This window comes from Meles meles, chromosome 19, assembly GCF_922984935.1.
Source record: "Meles meles chromosome 19, mMelMel3.1 paternal haplotype, whole genome shotgun sequence".
NCBI lineage: Eukaryota > Metazoa > Chordata > Mammalia > Carnivora > Mustelidae > Meles > Meles meles.
In genome coordinates, this window is record NC_060084.1 from 18,085,080 (window position 1) to 18,110,230 (window position 25,151).

Here is a 25,151-nt window from a genome sequence, read left to right on the forward strand (position 1 = left end):
GTGCTCCCAAGAGTGACAATGTCAGGAACTACCATATCTCTTTATGCTTTGCTCTAAGCCCGGAAAGCACCTCAGAGTTACACTGTCTTTGGAGCAGTCCTACAGTCTTTCACTGCTGAGAACATGAGGAAGGCTGAGGATCTTCACTGCTGAGAATATGAGGAAGGCTGAGGATCTATGGCAAGTCTACTTTTTTTTTTAAAGATTTTATTTATTTATTTGACAGAGATCACAAGTAGGCAGAGAGGCAGGCAGAGAGAGAAGAAGGGAAACAGGCTCCCTGCTGAGCAGAGCCCCATGCAGGGCTTGATCCCAGGACCCTGGGATCCTGACCTGAGCTGAAGGCAGAGGTTTAACCCACTGAGCCACCCAGGCGCCCCTATGGCAAGTCTATTATTTTGAATAAATAAATATGTCATAAAAAGGAACAGATTACACACACACACACAATATAGAATTTATAGAACATGCAGCAGGCACATCTATGGATTTGGGAGCAGATTCTACCTGAGCAGTGGTTCCCAAACCTGGATGATACCAGAATCACCTGGTGAGCTTTAAAATACATAGATCTCACAGATGCTGGCTCAACAGATCTAGGGTGGAAGAGACTTTATTCCAAAAGGTCCCCAAAAGTGACTGATATAGAACCTCTGCTGATCATGGCTCCGAAGTGAGTGACCTAGAATATAACAGTTCTCCACCCTAAATACAGCTCTACATAAATCCAAGCTACTCAAATACCCATGGTTTTCTACTAAGAGAATTTTTGATTCATTCTTTAGAACAAATAACTGTTTTGTTATTTAGAGAAAAATCTACAAAGTCTACCTCAAAACTAGTATGGTTCCCAAATAAGCAATAATGGAATGTACAACAAAAGAAAGAAGTACTAAAGTTTTACCTCTACCATGGGTACCATCAATAACAAAATCTTTCTCTACAAGGTATGAACAAGCTCAATACATCACACAAGAAAAAAATTAAAAAGAAGAAAAATGGACATACGTAACAAGAGTGAACTTCTGGTTTTGCAATGTGTCTCAGTGACCATGTGGTCAAAGCTTGAGTATCTCTATAACCCGGTACTCACTCATGAAGGCTACTTGGTGAAACCAAGACCCCTTTTTAAAAAAGATTTTATTTATTTATTTGACAGAGAGACATGGTGACAGAGGGAACACAAACAGGGGGAGTGGGACGGGGAGAAGCAGGCCTCCCACTGAGTAGGGAGCCTGATGCAGGGCTTGATCCCAGGACTTTGGGATCATGACCCAAGCCGAAGGAGATGCTTAACAACTAAGCCACCCAGGCGCCCCCATTCAAGACCATTTTTAATTGGCAAATGGGGTCTCCAATAAGGTCAGTGTTAAATCAGAAGCCAACAGGTTAAATTCAACAATGCTTACCCATACTAAAGGCATAATAATGATAACAGATGGCAATATGAGGTCTCTGAACAAAGATCAAGTAACCAGTTATATTGGAAAAAAAAAAAAAAAAAGTAAGATATTCTTAGTGAGTAAACACTGTAGTAGATGAAGTATGGATAAGAGCTAAAGTGCTACTCAAAAGAACAAAAAAAATCTGAAAAACAAAAAGGATATACATGTATAGGAACAGAGACGTACAGAAGTTTAAACAATGAAAGAAACAATGTTACTTTAAACTAATATTAGTTTATGAAAACAAGTAATTTGTCAATTTGGCTACTCCTTAAAAACATGGAAACAAATACAGAAAAGGAGATAAAGGCAAAAGCTTAACCAAAAAACTGTGGGGAAAATTATGTATTTGTAAATACCCAAAAGATATGACAAGGAGAGAAGAATCAAAGACCATGTCTGACAAGGGAACGGAAAGGGAAAAAAAAACAATAAGATAAAATTTATTCTAGGGGTGCCTGGGTGGCTCAGTGGGTTAAGCCTCTGCCTTTGGCTCAGGTCATGATCCCAGGGTCCTGGGATCGAGCCCCACATTGGGCTCTCTGCTCAGCGGGGAGCCTGCTTCCCCCTCCCTCTCTGCCTGCCTCTCTGCTACTTGTGCTCTTTCTCTCTGTTAAATAAATAAATAAAATCTTTAAAAAAAAAAAATTTATTCTAGGGGCACCTGGGTGGCTCAGTGGGTTAAGGCCTCTGCCTTTGGCTCAGGTCATGATCTCAGGGTCCTGGGATCAAGCCCCGCACCGGGCTCTCTGCTCAGTGGGGAGCCTGCTTCCCCCTCTCTCTCTGCCTGCCTCTCTGCCTACTTGTGATCTCTGTCAAATGAATAAATAAAATCTTTAAAAAAAATTTTTTTTCTAAAGAGATAACCATGTCACTATTATTTTATAGTCTCAACATATATTCACAACAAAAAATTCTAATTGGAATTAGAAAGTTAAGTAGAAAGTTAAAGATATAAATAGAACAGGGACACAAGAAATACTGAAAAGAATTAGGGTACCCTGGGGCGACTGGGTGGCTCAGTGGGTTAAAGCCTCTGCCTTCAGCTCAGGTCATGATCCCAGAGTCCTGGGATCGAGCCCCACGTCGGGCTCTCTGCTCCGCGGTGAGCCTGCTTCCCCCTCTCTCTCCGCCTGCCTCTCTGCCTACTTGTGATCTCTGTCAAATAAATAAATAAAATCTTAAAAAAAAAAAAAAGAATTAGGGTACCCTCTATTATTTTATAAGATTCTTTATTTCTTTATGTAACATAGAGAGATCTCAAGTAGACAGAGAGAGAGGGGAAAGCAGGCTCCCCGCTGTGCAGAGAGCCTGATGTGGGGCTCGATCCCAGGACCCTGAGATCACTACCTGAGTCGAAGGCAGAGGCTTAACCCACTGAGCCACCCAGGCACCAGGTACCCTCATTATAGAATACTTACACACTAACCTCTGTGAATATAAAATATCTTATACCTGCTCTACGATATATGATCATGACCATGCCATGCCAGAGGTGTTATACCAGAATTAATAAAAAAATAAAAAGTAGTGGGCTGAAACAATTCATAACTTTCAATGGCCCAACTGCACAATACTAAAAATAGGTGCTAACCAACACTGACCTCCAACGATGGTTTGTTCTTATCAAAGAGAAACTACTGAAGGATTAAGAAGAAGTCCTGAGTTACAAGGAAAGAAGTAAATAAGCTCAAATCCAAACAATGCTGGTACTGGAGACCAGCATTAGTATTACTGATGGTCAGAGTCTAAAGAGTCTAATAACACAGTATATACACGGACAACTTTAAAGTTGGTGACAATGTTAAAAAAAAAAATTCTGACACATGCTAAAAACCTAACACGTGCCAGTGCACAGGTATACTATACTCAAGGGTAGTAACAAAGTATAGTCTTCACACTGTTTTTTCTTTTCTTAAAGATTTTATTTATTTTTGAGAGAGACAGACATAGCGAGAGAGAGGTAGCACAAGCAGGGGGAGCAGGAGAGCAAAAACAAGCTTGCCCGGGAGGAGGGAGCCGGATGCAGGGCTGAATCCCAGGACCCTGGGATCATGACCTGAGCCGAAGGCAGATGCTTAACAAATGAGCTACCCAGGCGTCCCTCACACTGTTTTTTTCTGTAAATATACATGGATTTGTATTTCTGTCAAAAGAAATCTAGAGCGCCTGGGTGGCTCAATATGTTAAGCCTCTGCCTTTGGCTCAGGTCATGATCTCAGGGTCCTGGGATGGAGCCCCACATCGGGCTCTCTGCTCAGCAGGGAGTCTGCTTCCCCCTCCCTCTCTCTGCCTGCCTCTCTGCCTGCTTGTGATCTCTACCAAATAAATAAATAAAATCTTTAATAAAAAAAAAAAGAGAGAGATCGGGCACCTGGGTGGCTCAGTTGGTTAAGCAATTGCCTTCAGCTCAGGTCACGATCCTGGAGTCCCACGATCGAGTCCCACATCGGGTTCCCAGCTCTCTGGGGAGTCTGCTTCTCCCTCTGACCTTCTCCTCTTTCAAGCTTTCTCTCTCTCAAATAAATAAATAAAATCTTAGAAAAAAAGAGAGAGAGATCTAAAAAAATGAGTATGTACCTAATAACTAGCTACAGAACCAAATGCAGTAGAATATTATGTGAAACCCAGAGACTATTTGGAGCCAGTATGGGGGGGGGGGCGGGGAAAGGCAGAAGCACTTGTCTTATGTCTATGACCTCAGGAAAATCACTGCTTTTCAGGTTTGTTTTTCTGTAGAATGAAAAGATTGCCAGATGACTTATAATTTCATCTGAGTTTAATATCCTACTTTTTTTTTTAGGTTATCAGTTAGAGTCATCCTTGTAGGTAAGAAGGGAAAAAGTACCCCCACTTCCTAGCTAAAAAAGTCAGAGAGGAAATGTTAACAAATGCATACAGCAAAGATGTATAAAAGGATGGAGCAAAAGGTAGTTTCCTAGCTTTGCAGTCCACCTGTCTATAACCAAGAATCAGGAAGAAGTCTCTAAAATCTATTTAGAAGAAGATGGCTAATGTACACCACTCTACTAGTGGCATTTACATCTGAAGTCCAGGAAATTTTTTTAAATTTAAAAATGTATTTCTTTGACAGGAAGAGAGACACAAGCAAGGGAAATTGGACAGGGAGAAGCAGGCTTCCTGCTGAGCAGAGAGCCAGGACCCTGGGATCATGACCTGAGCCAAAGGCAGACGCTTAAATGGCTGAGCCACCCAGGTGCCCCTCCAGGAAATTTTTTAAGGGAGGGAAAGAGAGAAAGAGAACCTTAAGCAGGTACCATGCTCACCAAGGAGCCCCATGCAGTGCTCCATCTCAGAATCCTGAGATCATGACCTGAGCCAAAACCAAGAGTCAGATGCTTAACTGATTTCGCCACCCAGGCACCCCTGAAGTACAAGAAATTTAATGAGGAATCTTTGTGTCAGCCCAAAACACCGCAAACATTAGATTCCATCTAGCAGACTGACTTCTTCCTCCCTCCATGTTTTAACGTAGAAAGGCTGCTCAAAGTCGAGGTATAATCATTGTATACCAACCCCGCCCCTCCCACCCCACCAACTCTCCCTGCATACAGAACATCAAGATATCTGCTCTTCGCTACCTTTCTTGTTGGGGAGGCATCTTCCTTCAAAATAAGAAACAGGGGATTTAATTTTAGTGTGAAAAATGCTGAAAGCCATAGCTATATACTTGATAGGATAATCAACTTAGCCATTAGCTAAGATGCACCCTTACCTAAAAGTCACTAAATCAGCAAGTATCTACTACTGAGAACAGTCAAGAACGGAATCAGAAAAGGACTCTGAGTAGTTATTAGACATCTCAAATATATGCACTCAAATGTACAATTAATGTGGCTCTTACTCAAAGTCCATTTACTTTTTTTTTTTTTTAAAGATTTTATTATTTGACAGAGAGAGAGAGAGAGAACCACAAGTAGGCACAGCAGCAGGCAAGAGAGGGGGAAACAGGCTCCTTGCTGAGCAAAGGACCTGATGCCAGGCTCCATCCCAGGACCCTGAGATCATGACCTGAGCCGAAAGCAGAGGCTTTACCACAGTGAGCCACCAGGTGCCCCAAAGCCCATTTACTCCTTTAGTAGAAATAATTCCCAAACAATGGGAAGCGGAGAGATGAAGTATGAGAGGCAAAAAACGAGGGCCAAACCCAAGAGACTTATCCCCAAAGGAACAGGTTAGAAAACTTAACAATCAGCAATAAGGAAGTAGATTCCTAGTAATTTGAGATAACATAGTGTATCTAATGGGGAAAATGTTCATAACATGTTAACACGAAGAAAGAGCACTAAAGAGGATGCAGGATAGGATTCCAACTTAGCTTAACAAAATGCAACAAATAAAACTACACAAATATCATTTCTGGTGAGATCCCCTACCTTAAGCCAGGCAGGTTTAACATCTTGCCTGGACAGATGTGATGGCCTCTCAACTTCCCTGCTTCCCTCTTGCTTTCTTACCACCATTTTTCACACAGTGGACAAAGATTTCTAAGATGGAAATTCATTACAAGCAAGGAAACTTCAATTCTGAAACCTCCCCTGTAAGATGAAGGCTACACTCTTTCACTTGACTACAGGGTTCTTTAAGGACCTATCAGCAGATCTACATCCAGCCCCATAGACTCTGCTCTAATCACATTAAACTGCTTTCGGTACCCAGAACTTTCTAGGCTTCTCTCCTCCTGCCTCTGAGCCTTTGTGCATGCCATTCCCTCTTCCAGGAATATACAAGCAATTAAACTGCTATGAATTCATCCTATGAATACACTAGTACAAATGCCCAAGAAGGTGTATGCAAGGATATTGACTAGAACATCTTTCTCTAACAAGACTGAAAACAACTCAAATGTCCAGAACTGTGTGTAGTATTTGATCATCTGTATTTTTTTTAAAAGGATACAGAAACACATATGGTTATGCATGCACAGAATTTTCTCTGGAAGGTTATATGAAAAATTAATATTTATTACCTCTGGAGAAGTAAACTGAGGGATCAGAGGTGGAAAGAAGTTACTACTTTTCACTGCACATTTTGTACTGTTTGAAATATTCCACCCATGCGCTTTTATTTAATGTAGTAGTTACAAAATACTTACATAGAACAATTACATTTTGTCTTCAAAACTGTATTATACGGGGGCGCCTGGGTGGTTCAGTCTGTCAAGTGTCCCACTCTTGATTTCAGCTCAGGTCATGATCTCAGAGCTGTGAGACTGAGCCCTGACTCAGGCTCTGTGCTGGGTGCGGAGCCTGATTGAGATTCTCTCTCCCTCTTCCCTACCTTCTCTAAACAAACAAACAAACACAAACTCCAAACACCAAATTATAATATACATGCCCGTTTACAAAAGTGAAGGGAAAAAAACCCAAAGGGGAACACACCAAAGTATTAATAGTGTTTATCTCTGTGGAAAGAAAATAAGAGTTCTTTAGGTTTTACTATAGTTCTTTAATTACTAGACTCTTCTAAAGAATGAAACCAAACATTATTCAGATGATATAAAAAAAGTTTAAGACCAAATGTAAGTGAGGAAAGTTCTAAGACAAGACTTGCCTCTGCAACCTCAATTCCTTCTAACACTTGGGCCGAGCATGGCTGCCTGTAGCCTCCTTCCTGCCTGCACTTCTGCAACAGTGTTCTGGCAAGGTTTTGAATCCACTCAAATCTAGACTTCACTGCCAGAGTAAACTAGACAAAAATGCCTTTTATTATTTCACTATATTTATCAAAAAGTTTCTTCCTACTGTACTGTATACCTTTTCTCTTTAAAAATTATATAAAACATGTAAGTATGAGAAAACTCAGATCACCAAGAATATACATCTACAGGTTAATTTTTTTTAAAGATCTTATTTATTTAAGAAAGAGAGTGAGTTAGAGAGCATACGAGCAGGGGGAAGGGCAAAGGGAGAGAGAGAAGCAGACTCCCCACTGAGCAGGGAGCCTGACATGGGGCTCGATCCCAGGACTCTGGGATCATGACCTAAGCTGAAGGCAGACACTTAACCAACTGAGCCACCCAAGCGCCCCTATATAGGTTTTATATAAACGTTCTGGTTTATATCCATAGCCCCCTCCCTATATACACACACATATCTGTGCATACTATTTGATAATCTGCTTTATGAAATGTCTCAAATCTCTCCCTTTCAATATGTTACTATACATAATACAATGGTTGCATGACATCCTATTATACAGATACTCATATTTAATCATGCTCCCATTATCAAATATGGAAGGAAAATTTATTTGCACTACAAGATGTTATACAAACTATAGAAAACCAGGAAAAGTTACCCCAGACCAAGCCACCCTTGCACAATGAGTTTTTATTTTATTTTGACCAGTGTTTCCGTATCTGTTTAGTCTTTTTCCTAGGCATTCATTCATTCAATTACTTACTGAGTTCTTGCTATGTGCCTAGTTTGGGTTTTTTTTTTAATTTTATTCCATAACAATTTTTGTGAACTATATTTAAAAAAAAACATCATGGGGCGCCTGTGTGGCTCAGTAATTAAGTGTCTGCCTTCACCTCAGGTCATGACCCCAGAGTCCTGGGACTGAGCCCCACATAGGGCTCCCTGCTCAGCAGGAAGCCTGCTTCTTCCTCTCCCATTCCCCTTGCTTGTGTTCCCTCTCTCCCTGTGTCTCTGTCAAATAAATAAATAAATCTCAAAAAAAGAAAAAAACCCAACAAACTTCATAAGCATTTTGCTGGTTAATAGCATTCCCAATGGTTTCTTTTTGTGGTTGTCAAACATCACTCCCAACATGGGTTGTGGCCCTGTTCACATTGATTTCTCTACTGCTCAACAGATTTTGACTGATGTAATCCTCTCATCTACAAATTTACTTGGTTCACATAATTTTTGTACACTCTGGTGGTCATAACTGTAGCTTAATGCAAAATATATACAATGACCAACTATTCTAAAGATCCATCACTTTACTTTTACGTTGTACATTACAGTTACTGTTACAAATTTTACAAATAAATTATTAATTAATTTCCCCCAACAACACATTTAACTGCCATAAGTCTGTCATTTTATCAATGTGAAAAGGCACAAGGAAATTACCCCTAATGGACTTGCCCAAAGCCCTACAGCTATTAAACTGCACTAAACCTTGATCCTCTAATAGGATTAACATCCAAGTTTATGTTCCTTTGGATTTGCTCATACACCTACATCAGGGTTTCTCTTCCAGAACGCCTTTCTCAATATCCTTCACCAATTCTTGTAACTGACTATCCTCCCTGCATCACAAACACACTTTTATCAGAGCACAAATAACACTTATTTACTAATCTCTTGCCCTATATTCAAGACCCTCTGGAAAACAATTTTTTTCTTATTCATCTCAAATCCCCAATACTTAATGCAGTGCCTGACGCAAAGTAGAAAGGCAAGTGTTCAAAAACTGAATGAACACATTACAAATGTTCAATAACAGTATAAATATTTAGAGCACATCTAAACATCTGGTTGATCCAATTCAAATATGTTTCAGAGAAAGTTACAGTACATTGTATCTAGAACAAATTAGGTTCAAATATAAAACTTGTATTCAAAATACAGATATTATAAAGACAGAAAATATCATTATTAAGACCAACACACTAGTAACAATACTTAGTAATTCTAAAAACATAAAACAGTTTAGATGCTTCTGCATAACTGTCTTAGGAGTCACAAGTCTACAAGCTTAAGACTTAGCCATTTTATTATGACTCTGAGTACTTGACAACTTGAATGGGGGGAGTAACAAAATCTGTATCAATTGCAAATTATGCTTTAGTTAATGTGACATTTGCTTTCAAAATTCTCTTTTGTAGAATTTACAATTTTAGATCTGATTTTGCTCATTGCTTTATTTAAAAATTATAGTTCTTAGGTCATTGGAATGGTCTTAGTATTTCTGAATTGATCCAGCCATCTAGAACTGCTTCCCAATCTGTATAGAGCTCTGGTGCATGTTGGACATGCGCAGGAACATGCATGCAAGCCAACAAGCACCATTTAATACAATTTAACATCTATATGCCACAGTATGATACTACAGGGAACAAAGTAAGGAGCTGGATGGTACAGCTGTTCTAGAGCTCAAAAGTATTGCTTCTCGAATACTAAAATAAAAGTATTTCTATTTTAGTACCTATACAAAAAGCAATTCTTATCCCCAGGTACTCATGACCCACTTTGTTGAAAACCTGTGTTATGTAAATCATACAGAGTTCCTATTCTAATCCTAAAACATGTATTTGTCTTAATGTAAAAATTTAAAAATTACTTACCAGTCAAATTACTTAACTCACCGCCCCCTCAATGAGCACAATTGAAGCTCCAAGAAGATGGGTCATGTTTATCTTGTGACTTCAAGTACCCCGGAATCATACCACTTTGTACCCTAAGGGTATTCATATCCCAGTTTGAGAAACAGGGATCTAAACAATTAAATAGCCATAACACTTAAAAGTGACCAACATGTTCCTACAACCCCATTCCCCAAACTCTCATCAGTAGTTTTCTAAATAGCTTTTCAAATCAGTAATGTTTTTCTTTAGCACTCATTAATATGTACGCTGTGTCAACACTCCTAAACAAACCCTGCAGGTACAAATTATTTCTGGAGTGACAGAATACTAGCACATAGACCTTCTCCTTCCCATCTACCAATGTACCAAGCTGACCATGGAAAACAGACATGTGAAGAATAGTAGAACTTTCACTCCTGTTCCCTTCCTCCTCTCTATTTGCTCCAGGCACAGCTTGTAAGAAAAATCTTAGTAGCCGTCACTTAGATGATTCATTCACACAAGCTTATCTAATGTCAGCATTTCTAATTCCCACCTCTCTCTTTTGCTGTTACACAAGGGCAATTAAACCATTTTCACATTTTCAAAACATTTTCACATCTTCTAGGGGATAAGAAAGATGTGCCTTCTGATAGCCTCAGAAGAGATAATTTTCCTACCCAGACCCTACTTTTTTTATAAGATTACAAAGCCCAGCAGATCTCAACACTTATAAGGCCTGTTTCAAGTTCCCTATGATGCCCATGATACTTTATAACAGAAATTGTAGATTCCAGTAAATTTTAAGTGATACTTTAAAATGTTTTTTAAAAGTTATTCATAAAGACTATAACTGATGCAAAAATGGGTCATCAGCTAGGCTAACTCAAGTTAACTAAGACAACTTTTATCTAAGATCTATTTCCCCAAGGACAGGATTCCATCAAATTTTCAAATTGCCTTAGGCCATGGACTTTTGAGGTTATTTGCTAATAGTCAAAAAATACATTCCAAGGGTTTCTGCAGAAAAACCACCACTTCCTGGGGTCTTCCTATGTACACATTCAGAATAGTACTTAATGCTTTACACACATTCTCATCAACTTGGAAAACAGCCTCTGTAATTGGTATTGTTCTCTCTCAAATGGGGACCATAGGAGTAGAGAGGTTAAATAACTTGCTCAGTGTCACCCAGCTAGTATATGGCAGTGCAGTTCCAAACCAAGGACTCTGACTATAAAACCTGTATGCCCTCAGTCACCCACTGTCCTGCATCTCCTATACCCAAGAACAATATAGCAAATCCTCCAACCCCAGAAAGGATTTACTACTCCCATTTTCAAGACCAAGAAATGGAAAGAGCATTTACCTCTCCGTGACTGCAAAGTCAGTTTGAGGAGGGAAAACAGAACTCTCAAGCCCCTGGTTAGCAATCTGTCCACTAGTGCATCTTGTTCTTTGGCTCCAGATCTGTGATCATTCTAAAACAGACACAAAAATAGTTTTATCAATACCAAATATACACTAATGCACACATAACATGAAAAGCAAAATAAGGGCAAGATGAAAATGGATAAAACTGGTTAAGAAACAATATACTTGTTAAGAGGTCACATTACTAAATGAGGAATTCCATAAATTCTATCAAGCCAAAAAAATAGTTATTTTTTAAGACATTTACTAATAGATAAAGGATCTGTAATTTATTTTTCTAAATGTCCCAGTGGGGATGTCTGGCTGGTTCAGTTGATGGAGCACATGACTCTTTTTTTTTTTTTTTAAAGATTTTATTTATTTATTTATTTAGCAGAGAGAGAAAGAGATCACAAGTAGGCACAGAGGCAGGCAGAGAGAGAGGGGGAAGCAGGATCCCTGCAGAGCAGAGAGCCTGATGCGGGGCTCGATCCCAGGACCCTGAGAACATGACCTGAGCCGAAGGCAGAGGCTTAACCCACTGAGCCACCCAGGCACCCCAGCACATGACTCTTAATCTCAGGGTTCTTGGTTTAAGCCCCAAGTTGGGTACAGAGAATACCTAAAATAAATAAATTAATCAATCAAATCTTAAAAAAAAAACAAAAACCCATTATGATCTTGCAAGCAAATAATGGCATATGTGTGTATATATATATATTCAAACTGACAAAAAATTCTTATATAGTAATAGTCCTTTCACAGTATATTTCCTTATCTTCAGCAAGTAGCAGCTTTACTGATTAAGTTAGTTTATACCACAAGACTGTATTTTTCAGTTTAGTAAGATAACAATGGAGAAAGCTTTCACTGACTTGAAATTCCCAGCAGCACAGCAATGAAATACTTTATTAGCTGATAATTCTCTCCCCAAATAACAAATAAATGAACTATCAAGCTTCAGGCAACAGTACAGAGGAACTTACTTGGAAGGAAGGAAGGAAGGAAAACAAACTCCCAAGTGAAAGTGCCAAATTTGAATTGAGAGTTTCCAAAGAATTTGGCATATAAGGTAAAACTAGGAGGGAATCCACCTCATAATTAATTAAAGCCCATAAAACCAAGCTGATAAAATACTTAGACAAAGCCAAAGAAGTCATCTCTGCTGAGAAGCAATTTACAACTTGAACTGAGGATTAATATATCTAGCCAAACACTTCTGTATTACTCAATACATATATCGTTACTAGCATGCCTCAAAGGGAATGAGATTTTATTTACCTCAACATTCTAAGGGTGACTAAAAATGAGTATCAAACATGGAAAAATCACTATGCTTGGTGTATATATTAGCAGTGTATATGCGATGTCGCACCTCTGCACTCAAATACTGATCACTAAGAAAATGCACAAAGATACGCCAGGGAAGATTTGTAGATAGTGGCTAAAGTTCAGGGGTATTTAGAAAAACAAATATGGTATGCCAAATCCACACAACCAACTGCAAATCTGGGTCTGCAAGGTTATACATTTGCCATTATAGTTCTTTCCAAACCTGTATGCTCTTTCTTGAAAGTATGAAATTATGACAAATGTTAGTTGTTTGAAGAGGACCTAATTCCTAGCAGAAAAATCTCAAGTCATCTGGGACCAAGACAGGTAAATAAGGTAGATAAATGATCAACTAAATTTCTGGTTTAAAAAAATGAAATGGAGGCTATAAAATGGATGCTGGGGAGTGAATTTGATGCCAGAAGCATCCCTCAAGCAAGCAAACAAACAAACCCCCACACACACCCCCAAAAAAAAGCCCCACAAAAAAACTCCAACCCCCCCCCCAAAAAAACAAACAGAAACAAAAAACAGTCTCTAGAGGAGACTTTTTGCCAGCAGGCACCACTGTGCAAGTCTCTGCCACGGGACTCCTCCTCGAGGCCCTCCCTAGTCAGCCGCAGGTGGCCTCTGCACTCCAAAAGAACTCCCTCACTTTATATGTTGTTTAAAGCAAAACCCTAAAGCTCTTAGAACTGGAATGCATCTTAAGAATGACTTTTACAGCTTCTAAATTTTCTTATGCTGGTTGAATAGACTCCTAAGGATGACTTTTACAGTTCCTCTTAAATAAGCCATATTTTCTTAAGAGAGCAAACATTACTGCTATAACCTTCCTCATGTTGCTGATTTAAGTAATAAGGTCCTTTGGATAACCTTATATCCTCAATTTATTCTCTGTAGATTTCATTTTCCAAAAAAAGTATGAATCCCTGGCATACGAGAAATCTCAAAGAATAGCAACTCTGTAGACAAAGTCTATACCATTAAAACAATGAGAATGATATGGAAGACCAAGCAACTGATGACTATTAAGGCAAAAGTGAATGAAGAAGCAAAACATGGTCTGTGGAGCACAACACTAACCAGGGCAAACAAGGTTTACTCGTGGATCAATCACAGATCTTCTGGATTTTAATCTTTAACGCGTAGAGAGCTTACTTTTTTAAGTAAAACAGACCACCTGCCATCCACATGTCAAAAAGAAAATAAAACCAAAAATCTCCAGAATGCAAAAACTTACACAAATGGACTAATTTATTAGACAATTAAGCATGGCTCTATTCCCAAACCTAACACTTCATCAGTACTGGATTTGTTAGTGCAATTTTACTTTTACAGGAGAGGAGGGGGAGAAGGAACGTTTTGAAGCCCCCCCCCCCCAAAATGCTGAACAACTCCCTTATAGAGCCAGATCCCTGCAAAATCTTACAGATTGAGATTACACACAGCAAACCGGACAACTTTGCTTAGCACCAGGCTGTTTTAATTTCCTCATAAGCTTAACAGAGCTTTCCTCAAAAAAGAAAAAAAAAAAGGGTTAATTAAGATCTTCCTCTCTCCAACGCAACCCGAGCTGACACATCAACTAGTGCAGATACTACAGTAAAGTACTCAAACATTTCAGGAAAACAGAAAAAGAAAGAAAACTATGGCAATTCGACAGGAAGCTTTTTAATCATTCAAAAAAACAGTTAAGGACAGTAAATTTAGTGTACGTGCCCTGTTTAACGTCTTTTGCAGCCTATAGGGGACGTAGATTTTTAACTTTCCTAGTTGATTTAAACTCAAAGCATGAAGACTACGTATGCGAATGTTTACTTAATGCTGAACTCTGGGCTACAGGAAGTCAGCTACTAAAGAGTAGTTACATTAGGCGTAGATATTTATAAACCAACTGCAACTAGTGACCCAGGATTCAATTACAACATCAATCCTCATATTTCAGCATATGGGCAAATTACCAGTGGAGTCAAGAATAAATTCATTCTGCCGTACTGGCGCTTTAGATCGGATTGCACAATCCCGAGGCAGAAGTGCCTTCGCCTAGCCCTAAAGCATCAGGTACGAAATACTGTACTAACTTAGCGTCAGGACATTTTAAAGCGGGAAGGAAACCAAAGGGTCGCCTGATTCAATTTAGCCACCCCATAATCCCGAATTCAGTAACTTGTCACGTCACTTGAGATCAGAATGAAATTAAGTTTTGATCCCTTTGAGATCTCTTAGCGCACAAAGTCAGGCTATCACTACAAGTGGAGTCCGATCCTGGCTGTAGAAAAACTACTTGGTGCGGAACTCGAGTCTCTCTTCCGCCCACCGTGGGGGACCGCACCGGTCAGGTCCAGCGAAGAGCCCGGCCGCTAGTTTGGGGGCGCAGCCGGGCCCGGCGGGGGCGGCGAGCGCGCGTCCCCCCGCCCGCTCAGGCAGCGTCGAGGCGCGAGCAGCTCAGCCAGCCTTGCAGAGGGAGCTCTCGGCAGCTCTGGGGTCCCTCTGCTCGCAGCCGCAGCAGCGCCGCCTGCGCCACTCGGCGGAGACGGAGACCAGCGGCGGCGGCGCGCGGACTGGGAGCGACCGCGGAGCAGCCAAGCGGCAGGGGTACGCTCACAGAGCGGCCGGGTAGGTTCCGGGGACCGGGCAGGCTGGAGGAGGGGCAGCCGGAGAGGAGTCGGCCAGGGCCCGACACCCATACCACACGGAAACCGGGCTGCGCGCGAGGCGGCAGTGGGTCGGGACCCTAGAGCAAGGCGGGCGCGGGAGCCGGGACGCAGAGATCGCCTTTCGGCAGCGGCCACCCGCCGCGGGAGGGGCGGAGGGCAGAGGGCGGGCCGCGGCCGGGCAATCAGTCGGGCCAAGAGCCGGCCTCGAGGGCAGAGACAAAGGAAGGAAAATGGAGTCGCCGGCGCGCGGGCCTCCGCTGCTGCCGCCGCCGCCGTCGGAGGCCTAGCGCGCCGCCAGGAAGGAGGCCTAGCGGGCGGCTGTTGGGGGGGGTCGGCCGGGCCGCGGCGGCGACGGGCAATGGCGGCGGCCGCGCCGCAGCAGGGACGGTAGAGGGAGACAAACACCCCCCGGCGGCGGCGCTGGCGCCGGGCTGCAGCCAGCGCCGACCGGAGCGGCCCCATCGTGACACCTAGAGGCGGCCCGCGAAACCTCCTCCACCCCGGGCCCCCTTACCTCCGCGCCACACCCCCTGCAGCGCCCGCTCCGCCGCCGCTCCACCGCTCCGGCCACCCGGCGTCCCCGGCCAGCTCCGCGCACCCGCACCGGCTACCGCCACCGCCGCTGCCGCCAAAGAAGCAGCTCCGCGCACGGTTTAATCGCTCCACAGGCTCGGACACAAAATGGCGGCGGCGCGGTGCAGTGCGCCTGCGTCGGCGCTGCCGGGGCCGCGGGTGCTGATAAGGGAAGGGACGGGTGGGGGGGCCGGCCGGGGGACGAGTGGAGGGCGGGGGAGGAAAGGTGAGGGGAGGGGTTGGCGCAGGGCAGCATGGGAGGCGGCCCCGGGCGCCAACTTTCAAAAGCGGGCGCGATGGCGTCACGGGACGCGCCGCGAGTCGCGTCACGCCGCACGCGCCCTCCCGCGCCCTCGCCCGCTCGCGCGTGGGCTCTGCGGGCGCCGCGACGTCCGGGCTCCCGCTGGGTGGGGTTTCCTGGGCGGAGGCCGCCGCCTCTGGGCGGTACAGGATCCCAGGCTTGTTTGACCTGGTTCTCCAGCAGCAGTCTCCCGCCCCGAATCCGTAAAGGGGGGTTGGGGGTGGCAGGGAGGGTGTTTGGAGGAAGCGCGCGCGGGGCTAGGCGGAGTGGCTAAGGCGGTTCTCGGGCAGGGCCCCGCCCAAGTCTCCGCCCTAGTCGGGCCGGACCCTCCCTCCCAGCTCCCCACCGCAGCCCGCCACCGCGTTAAGGCCGGTTGGTCCCCATACACTCCCAAACTCCTCAGAACTGTACAGCGCCTGCGGCGCGAGGATGAGAAGAGCTGTCCTTGCCCAGCGGCTTTTAAGGGAGCTCTCCGCATCCTAAAACCGGGTGCAAGAGGAGAAGACATGGGCTTCCCCTTGGTGTCATCGGGCCACTTAAGCCAAGAAAGGCCAACAGAAGACCAGATTTGATGCTTATACACGACCACACCGGCCTTTTGTCAAAAGGACTTTCTTATTTGGCGTGATATAATGCTGTGTTTTAAAACCTACGCTTCTTATCTCTGTTCGAGAGCGAAGTTCTCTGTGGGCGGTGCCCTTCAGCCCCTTAAAGTGCGGTCGTCCCTCCCCTCCCCAGGATGCACCTGCGGATTCTACCCAACCAGAGACGAAGTTCACCGACGGCAGACTGGAAGATTTTCTGGTGACCCAGGGAGGAGCGCCTTTGGTACTTAAGGGAATCTGACTCAAGACTATATTCTGAACTCCCATACCTTAGATATCACGGATAACAATCGGAGCCAGCATCAACGAGACAGTTTCTGCTCCATTCAGCTGGTTGTTCCCATTATGAGGATGCCAGCCCAATATTGACAGATATTCTGGGAGTTTTGTTGAAAAAGGGAATCAGAAATCTAGATTTTTGTAATGTAAAATCTTCAGTTATTTAGGTGATAGCAACTCAATCGGGTGTTTTTAAAATTGCATGAACGGATTAAACTATATATATGTGTATGGGCTTTCATTTGGAGAAAAGAGTAGAGAAATTCCAAGGCCAGATCCTAGACATTTCAGCATTTAGAAATAGGATAATGGAGAAGGAAACTGAAAGGGGGCAGCCAGGAAGACAGAAATCCACAAGTGTGTTGAATTTGGAATCCAAGGGCAGAGAACGTTTGGGTAGGGTGGAGTGGTCAGCCGTGTCTAGTGCTGCTAAGAGGTCAACTTGGGCCAGAGACAGGGCTGTTGGATTGGTCACCTTGGAATTCAGTGGAGACTATCATTGGCGAATTTGGCTTGATTCGTGGTGTAAATCAAGAGATTTTGACCTCACTAGGATGGGTTCAGAATGAATGGAAAAGTAAGGAAATAGAGCATATGTAGGCAACATGAGAAGTTTTGCTGTGAAGAGAGCAAAACTTAAGGGATAACTGTGGAAAGATCCGGGGTCAAGGGAGGAGATGTTTTAAAACATGGCAGGATTCTGGAGCATGTTTATGTGCCATTGGGTGTGATACAGGAGAGACAAGGCTTGCTTGACCTATATAGGGGTGAAATCCATGAGAGGATATAAGGAAACTGGGAGGACTGACCTTAGGTTGGAACAGGATGCTTCCACTATGATAATTAAGGTAATAAAGGTGAAGATCAGTGCAGATGCTGGTGAGGGTGGGAGGAGCAAGCTTACAACTTTCCTAGTAGGACTGCCTACATTGGGTATGTAGGACTGGCAATATTGGGAATCCATTTGAAGTTTGTAATCATGAATTTTAAGTTAAACCAGTTGGACAATATGTGTTTTTTTTCCAGCAATATTCAGCTGCTTGGGTACAGACATGCAGAAAAGAGATAATTTGGTTTCTCAACACCAGGGCCCAAGTTTTCTGATTCCTGATCTCAGGTACTTGCCTTATTAATCACTTAATAATCTAGAAATGTGTGACTATTTGGAAAATTTACATGTGATCCCTTTTTCTAGAAACCAAATTATCCCATTTGTCTCTTATGTATACCAGAGGGCTCAAAAGTATAGAAAAGGCAAACTTAAGGGAAATTACTCTGGAATATTTGCATCTTGCAGTTTCTTCAGTGCTCCACCCCAGACACCTCCTAGTGTACCTAGGAACTGTGTACTAAGAACAAGGCTGACTTGCGCTTAAATTCATAGCTTCTTTTTCTTTCTGGCATCTTTAATAATCTGATTAATAAACTTACTATAAGACTTTACTTCAGACCATCTTCCTTATCTTTAAGAGTAAGCTATAAGAATGTTTTCTAAAGCTTTAATATGGGCAAATATAAGTCAGTGTATTTAGATGGAAAAAAACTTAAACTATATTTACAATGATACTTACAGCTGCCATGGCCTGAATATTTTTGTCCCTCTCAAAATTCATGCTCAATGTGATGATATTAATAGGTGGGGCCTTTAGGAGGTACCTAAGTGATGAGGGCGGAACCCTCACAAATTGGATAAGTGCCTTGTAAAAGAGGCTGCATGGAGATCCTCAGTCCCTTCCACCATGTTAAGGACACAGCCAGAAGGCAACGGCTATGAACCAAGAAGAGGGCCTTCATCATGTTGAAGCCATGTTGGTACCTTGATCTTGGACTACCCAACCTCCAGAACTGTGAGCAATAAATTTGTTTATAAGTCACCCAGTCAGTGGTTATTTTGTTATAGCAGCCTGAGACAACTATATTTATAATAATTATATCAAGGGCACCTGGTTGGCTCAGTCAGTAGCACATGCAACTCTCGATCTCAGGGTTCTAAGCTGGAGCCCCACATTGGGTGTTGAGATTACTTGAAAATAAAATCTTTAGGGGCACCTGGGTGGCTCAGTCCGTTGGGCATCTGATTCAGATTCTGCTTAGGTGGTGATCTCATGGGTCGTGAGATCAAGCCTGCATGGGGCTCTATGCTCAGCACTCAGTGGAAAGTCTGGTTGAAGATTCTCTGCCCCCCATGTATGCTCGCTCACTCTCTAATAAATAAATCTTTAAAAAGAAAAAAAGAACTATCAATTGTATGACCTCTGAGGCATCAGTTAGAAGCCAACAGTGGGGTCCAAGTGGCCTTGGAGCCTGCTTTCTGAAGAAAAAGATCCCAGGTACTATTCTGACCCAGGGCTGAGTGATCCTTGAGGATCACTAGAAAGGGACAAGAGGAAGTGTTTTCTTCTCCTTGTAGGAAACAGGGATGGATATGTCCTACTTCATGGAATTGACTCTAAGACCAAGAAATGGAGAGGCAAGACAAAAGGATAGGATGTTTCAGCCTGGACAGAAACAAGCTGAGAGTGAAAAGCAGTATGACGAGAGCCTGTGAAACCACTGGGATGATAAAAATAAGGACAGAGTTGTTCCCTGCAGTACTACTCCAGACTACCTCACCAATGAGAACTGTGGTGATTTAAAACCACTCTGTGGGGCACCTGGGTGGCTCAGTGGGTTAAGTCACTGCCTTCGGCTCAGGTCATGATCTCAGGGTCCTGGGATCAAGTCCCGCATTGGGCTCTCTGCTCAGCAGGGAGCCTGCTTCCCCCTCTCTCTCTCTGCCTGCCTCTCTGTCTACTTGTGATCTCTCTCTCTCTCTCTCTGTCAAATAAATAAATAAATAAATAATAAAATCTTTAAAAAAAAATAAAACCACTCTGTGATTTAAGAAAGAATTCTTTTATTTATTTATTTATTTATTTATTTATTTATTTGACAGGCAGAGATCACAAGTAGGCAGAGAGGCAGGCAGAGAGAGAGGAAGGGAAGCAGGCTCCTTGCTAAGCAGAGAGCCCGATGTGGGGCTCGATCCCAGGACCCTGAGATCATGACCTGAGCCGAAGGCAGAGGCTTTAACCCACTGAGCCACTCAGGCGCCCCTAAGAAAGAATTCTTGATGTGAATTCTAAGGTTTGTAGGCCACAGGAGTTCAGGGCATTATCAGCTGGGGCTGTAGACTTACTACATAGCATTAGTGAAGTCACCACATTCCAGGATCTGGTGTTTAGCTTCATAGGCAGGACAAGAAATGCAGTCTGTATCCTAAGAGTGTATTTCTTCCTTAGGGACTTGTCAGGTTCACAGGAGCTTGGTGGATAAGCAGAGTGCTGCTTTACTAACTGGCAAGTGGGACAGTGTCCTGGCTTGGCACAAGGCATGTTCTTTCCCTACAGAAGAGCCTCCTGGGAAGCCAAATTACTAGAAAGCTTTGTGAGCAGTTAATTAAAAAACAAACAAACAAAAGAAATGTAAATTATATAACGTAAATGTTTACTCTTACCCTCTCTGGATGCTAGAGTCAGACTGTCCAAGATTTGAGTCTTTTTTTTTTTTTTTAAAGATTTTATTTATTTATTTGACAGACAGAGATCACAAGTAGGCAGAGAGAGAGAAGGAAGCAGGCTCCCTGCAGAGCAGAGAGCCTGATGTGGGGCTCGATCCCAGGACCCTGGGATCATGACCTGAGCCGAAGGCAGAGGCTTTAACCCACTGAGCCACACAGGCGCCCCCAAGATTTGAGTCTTAATCTTGGCTCTTTATTGGCTGTGTGATCTTGGGTGAATTGTAACAACTGTAGATTTCTTCACTGTAAGATAGAATGATAATTGTAATTCACACAGGATTAAACAAGAAAATGCAAGTAAAGTTCTTGGCATAATTCTAGACACCAGTAATCATACAAAAAATGTAATTTACTGATTTTGTAATCTTACAAAAATGTAATTATTATTTTATTTTTATGTTTCTTGTTACTTACCTTCACTCCCAAATCATCCTTCTGGTGAACACAGTCTTTCTAGAGTCATTAACAGAATCAGTTACTGACTAGGCTTTCCTTGGCTTGAGAGCCATTCTTTCTTTCTTTCTTTAAGATTTTATTTATTTATTTATTTATTTATTTATTTATTTATTTAACAGAGAGAGAAAGAGACAGAGACAGATAGCACAAGTAGGCAGAAAGGCAGGCAGAGAGAGAGAGGGTGAAGCAGGCTCCCCTCTGAGCAGAGCGCCTGATATGGGGCTCGATCCCAGGACCCTGAGATCATGACACCAGCTGAAGGCAGAGGCTTAACCCACTGAGCCACCCAGGTGCCTCAAGAGCCATTCTTGAAAAGGTTTACTTTGCGCTGTAATTCTCAGGAAACAATTCTATTTCCAAGATCTTTCTTGGTTCCCCCGTTGACCCATGTAAAGTCCACAATTATTACGATCATTTATGTGTGTGTGTTTAAACTCTTTTTAAGCAAGAAAATCAACAACGGAAGAGAGGTGTTGATTTTCTAAGTAAAAATGGGCAGGAATCTTCTTGCTCACTTGGGGTAAGACCTAAAGGTACACCTGAATACCCCTGTTGTGCCTGTATCTATTATGTGAGATATAATTCCAATTTAGCAAACATTTATTGAGTACCTGCTGTTCTAGGCCCTGGAGATATAAAAGGACCCAAAATGTGTTTCCTGTCCTTGAACGCAAAGTTTAACTGCTCAGACTGGTTAAAAACAAAACAAAAAACACGCAACCACACCAAAACAAAATAAAACAGAAAACAATTATTGCAATAATGGTTATAACAAGAAGAAATGAATTCATAGATAAAGGAGTAAATTCATCCTCTAGGAGTATTTCATTTCAGCTGGGTGGTAGAGGGTCAAAAGGCACTAACAAGCAAGGCAAAGGCATGTAAGGTGAAAAGCCATAATCAGGAGTGTAAAAGGGCACAAGAATGTTGGGGACAGCAAGTCATTCTACACCATTGCACTGGGGTGCAGAGTAGTCACACTAAACCTTTTTTTTTTTTTGGATACTAAATCTTATAAGATGTTTGGAAAGTTTTAGTGTCAAGGGCAACCCTTTCTCCTAACATTTTAAAGACCTGCCAATTCATATTTCCTACCCAGACCACAAAGATTTTTTTCTTTACTGATACCTACTTTCTTCAGACCCCTGTAAAAAGCCATGTTTGTTTTTTACCTCTTAGTTCAAATTACTGCTTTCTAGAATCTAAAGGACTTTACCTAGACCTACATCCCACACTGGGGGATGTGCTCTTTTGTTTTCTGTGCTCTTACCTGCATTTTTCAGGCATGCATTGATCACCTTTTAATAATCCATCTCATCTGTAGATTTTTTTTTTTAAGATTTATTTATATGAGAGAGAGCAAGCGTGCACAAATACAAGCAGGGGGATGGGGCAGAGGCAGAGGGAGAAGCAGACTCCCTGCTGAGCAAGGAGCTCAATGCAGATGAGTCCCAGGACACAGGACTCTGGGATCATGACCAGAGCCAAAGGCAGATGCTCAACCGATTGAGTCACCCAGGCATCCCTCATCTGTATGTCTTTCATTTTGCAAAATATCTTCATATCTGCCCTTTCAATTGATGTTCACAGCTCTGTTTGAAGAACCAGACACAGGTTTGTCCTAAACTCAGGAAATGATGTGACTTGCTCAGTAACTTGTTGGAAAAACCAGAATGAGTGCTTAGATCTTCCAGCCCCACCCCCTGTCTTCTAGTTCTTTCAGTGGCTGCTCAGAGGTCCTCACAGTCAGATAACATTTCCAGTCCTTTTTTTTTTTTTTAAGATTTTACTTTTTTATTTATTTGACAGGCAGAGATCACAAGCAGGCAGAGAGGCAGGCAGGCAGAGAGAGAGAGAGAGAGGCGGAAGCAGGCTCCCTGCCGAGCACAGATCCCAATGTGGGGCTTGATCCCAGGACCCCAGGATCTTGACCTGAGCTGAAGGCAGAGGCTTTAACCTACTGAGCCACCCAGGTGCCCCAACATTTCCAGTCTTATAGGGATCCTCTAGAGATGTTGCTTTAGCTCAGAGTGTGCCTTGGAAGGATAAGAGGTAGGGGAAAGGAAGTCAGGCAGGCTCCGTGCCTCTCTGCTCCTCCCATGCTCTCCCACATTCCTAAATGTTATGGGATTTGTTTAGGGGAGGACATAGTTTCTGCCCCTAAAAAGTTGGACATTACTGCCTTAACTCAAAAGAAGAGCTTTAATGGTGGAAATTACAGGCATTTGGAAGGCAAATAGCAGAAGTGTTTAGACTGATGAATTTTTAATCTGAAGTATGTTCTGAGTAACTACTTGAGATACAGATCGATGCCCATGCTGGGTAATGCTGGAGAGAGATGCCGTCCCTAGCTCTCAAGTGCTTTATATTTTGTCTTAGCCTGTAGAGGCCAGGCTAAACTTGATGAGCATTAATAGCTGGAAGTCAAGGATGGAGAGGCAAGTATAAGGTGTAACTGCAGGTGTGGGGGGAACAGATGGATCACTGAACATCACAGTAGTCACGTAAGACTTAACAGTAAAGCAAGGATGATTCTCAAGCTTCTGTCTCCAGCCCACACCCTTCTCTTCTTGCCCCAGATCTATATTTTCAGCTTCTTTCTGGTTACTTCCTCCCAGAAAACCCCCAAGTCACCTTACCTGCCTTGTTACTCGCCTCCCAACTCGCTTCCATTATAAGGGCTCTCTCTTTTTAGTGAGAGATATCACCATCCAGCCATCACCAGACCAGAAACTTGGGCTTCACTTTCTCACCTCCCACATCCCATCATCACCAAACCGTTTTTCCATTCTGCTTTGGAACATCTCTTCACTAGCCTCTCCATCCCCGCTGCCTCTATCTGGCCCAGGCTGCTATCACTTCTCCTAACTATGCCTTCAGATGCCTCACTGCTTCCTGCCTCCTCTCCCCGCACAACTGCTAGAATGACCTTTCCAAAGACTAAATGTGATCACAAAATTCTCCTGCTTCAAGCCCACATATGGGTCTCCAGTTCCCTGGGTTTAAATTCCAAGCCCTACAGCCACTCCACAAGGCCCTGAGACAAGCCCCTGCTCACCTCTTCAGCCTCATTTTTTAAGATTTTATTTTTAAGTAACCTCTACACCCAACATGGGGCTCGAACTCACAACCCTGAGATCATGATTGCACGCTCCACTGAGCCAGCCAGGTGCCCCTCTTCAGCCTCATTTCTAACGGCTCCCTCTGGCCCCTCATGGAGTTGTTGTTGTTTTTTTCTTTTTATAGATTTTACTTATTTGTGTGTGAGAGAGAACACAGTCAGGGATAGTGGCAAGCAGAGGGAGAAGCAGCTCCTCACTGATCAAGGAGCCCGATGTGGAACTTGATCCCAGGACCCTGGAATCATGACCTGGGCTGAATGTAGAGGCTGAACCACCCAGCACCTCTGCATTAAATGTGGTACTTTCATACTCGGAATGTTTTGGGTGGTGCCTGTTACTTAGGTAGAATAGTCAGCAAATGCTTATGCTAATATATATACATAGTGGAGGATAGAAAATAAATAAACACTTGCAATGGGGTGTGATTAGTACTAGACCAGGGGAAGTGCAGAGTGCTCTGACGGGAGTGTAGGGGAGGAGCAAGCTCCCGAAGAAGTCTGTGATGTCTAGGTTGCAGCCTATGCAGGCTAACAGGCACTGACAAGGCAAGATGAGGTGGGAAGCATGTACCATGAGGGGCAAGCAAGCCCTGCAGGAGGTTCAGTAAGGCTCCAGGGTGGACCAAGAAGTTAGGAGGCGTTGGGTGGCTCAGTGGGTTAAAGCCTCTGCCTTCAGCTCAGGTCCTGATCTCAGGGTCCTGGGATCCAGCCCTGCATTGGGCTCTCTACTCAGCGGGGAGCCTGCTTCCCTCTCACTCTCTGCTTGCCTCTCTGCCTACTTGTGATCTCTGTCTGTCAAATAAATAAATAAATAACTCTTTAAAAAAAAAAAAGTTAGGAGGCGTGAGGCTGGCTTTGTGCCCAGCTGGAGGCGCCTGGACTTTTCCCTAGGAGATAAGAAAGCCTATGTGGCGGGTTTTAGAAATCATTCTGATGAACCACGGAGAATAGATGGAAGAAGGGTAAGACCAGAGGCAGGAAACCTGTGAGGGGACAGTTTTAATGTCTCAGTGAGAGGTCACCATGTCCCAGATCTGAGTGGTGCCCATGGCGATACAAGGGAGTGGACAGAATTTAGAAATATTTA

The 25,151-nt window shown here is 43.2% G+C and overlaps 1 protein-coding gene across 3 annotated transcripts in view; it reads right to left on the reverse strand.

Annotated features, from left to right (window-relative positions):
- The window catches only part of CTCF (CCCTC-binding factor), a 56,808-nt gene extending 38,016 nt beyond the window's left edge, over positions 1 to 18,792 (reverse strand). For 2 of the 3 annotated variants that reach the window (XM_045987542.1, XM_045987540.1), the window contains exons 1-3: positions 15,685 to 18,791; positions 11,135 to 11,246; positions 9,766 to 9,878 (exon numbers count right to left, since the gene is read on the reverse strand). The gene's annotated coding sequence lies outside the window, so the exon portion shown is untranslated. Of the gene's footprint in view, positions 1 to 9,765; positions 9,879 to 11,134; positions 11,247 to 15,684 lie in introns of all 3 variants that reach the window. The other variant, XM_045987541.1, reaches the window with a different exon arrangement.
- Between the last annotated feature and the right edge of the window lie 6,359 nt (positions 18,793 to 25,151).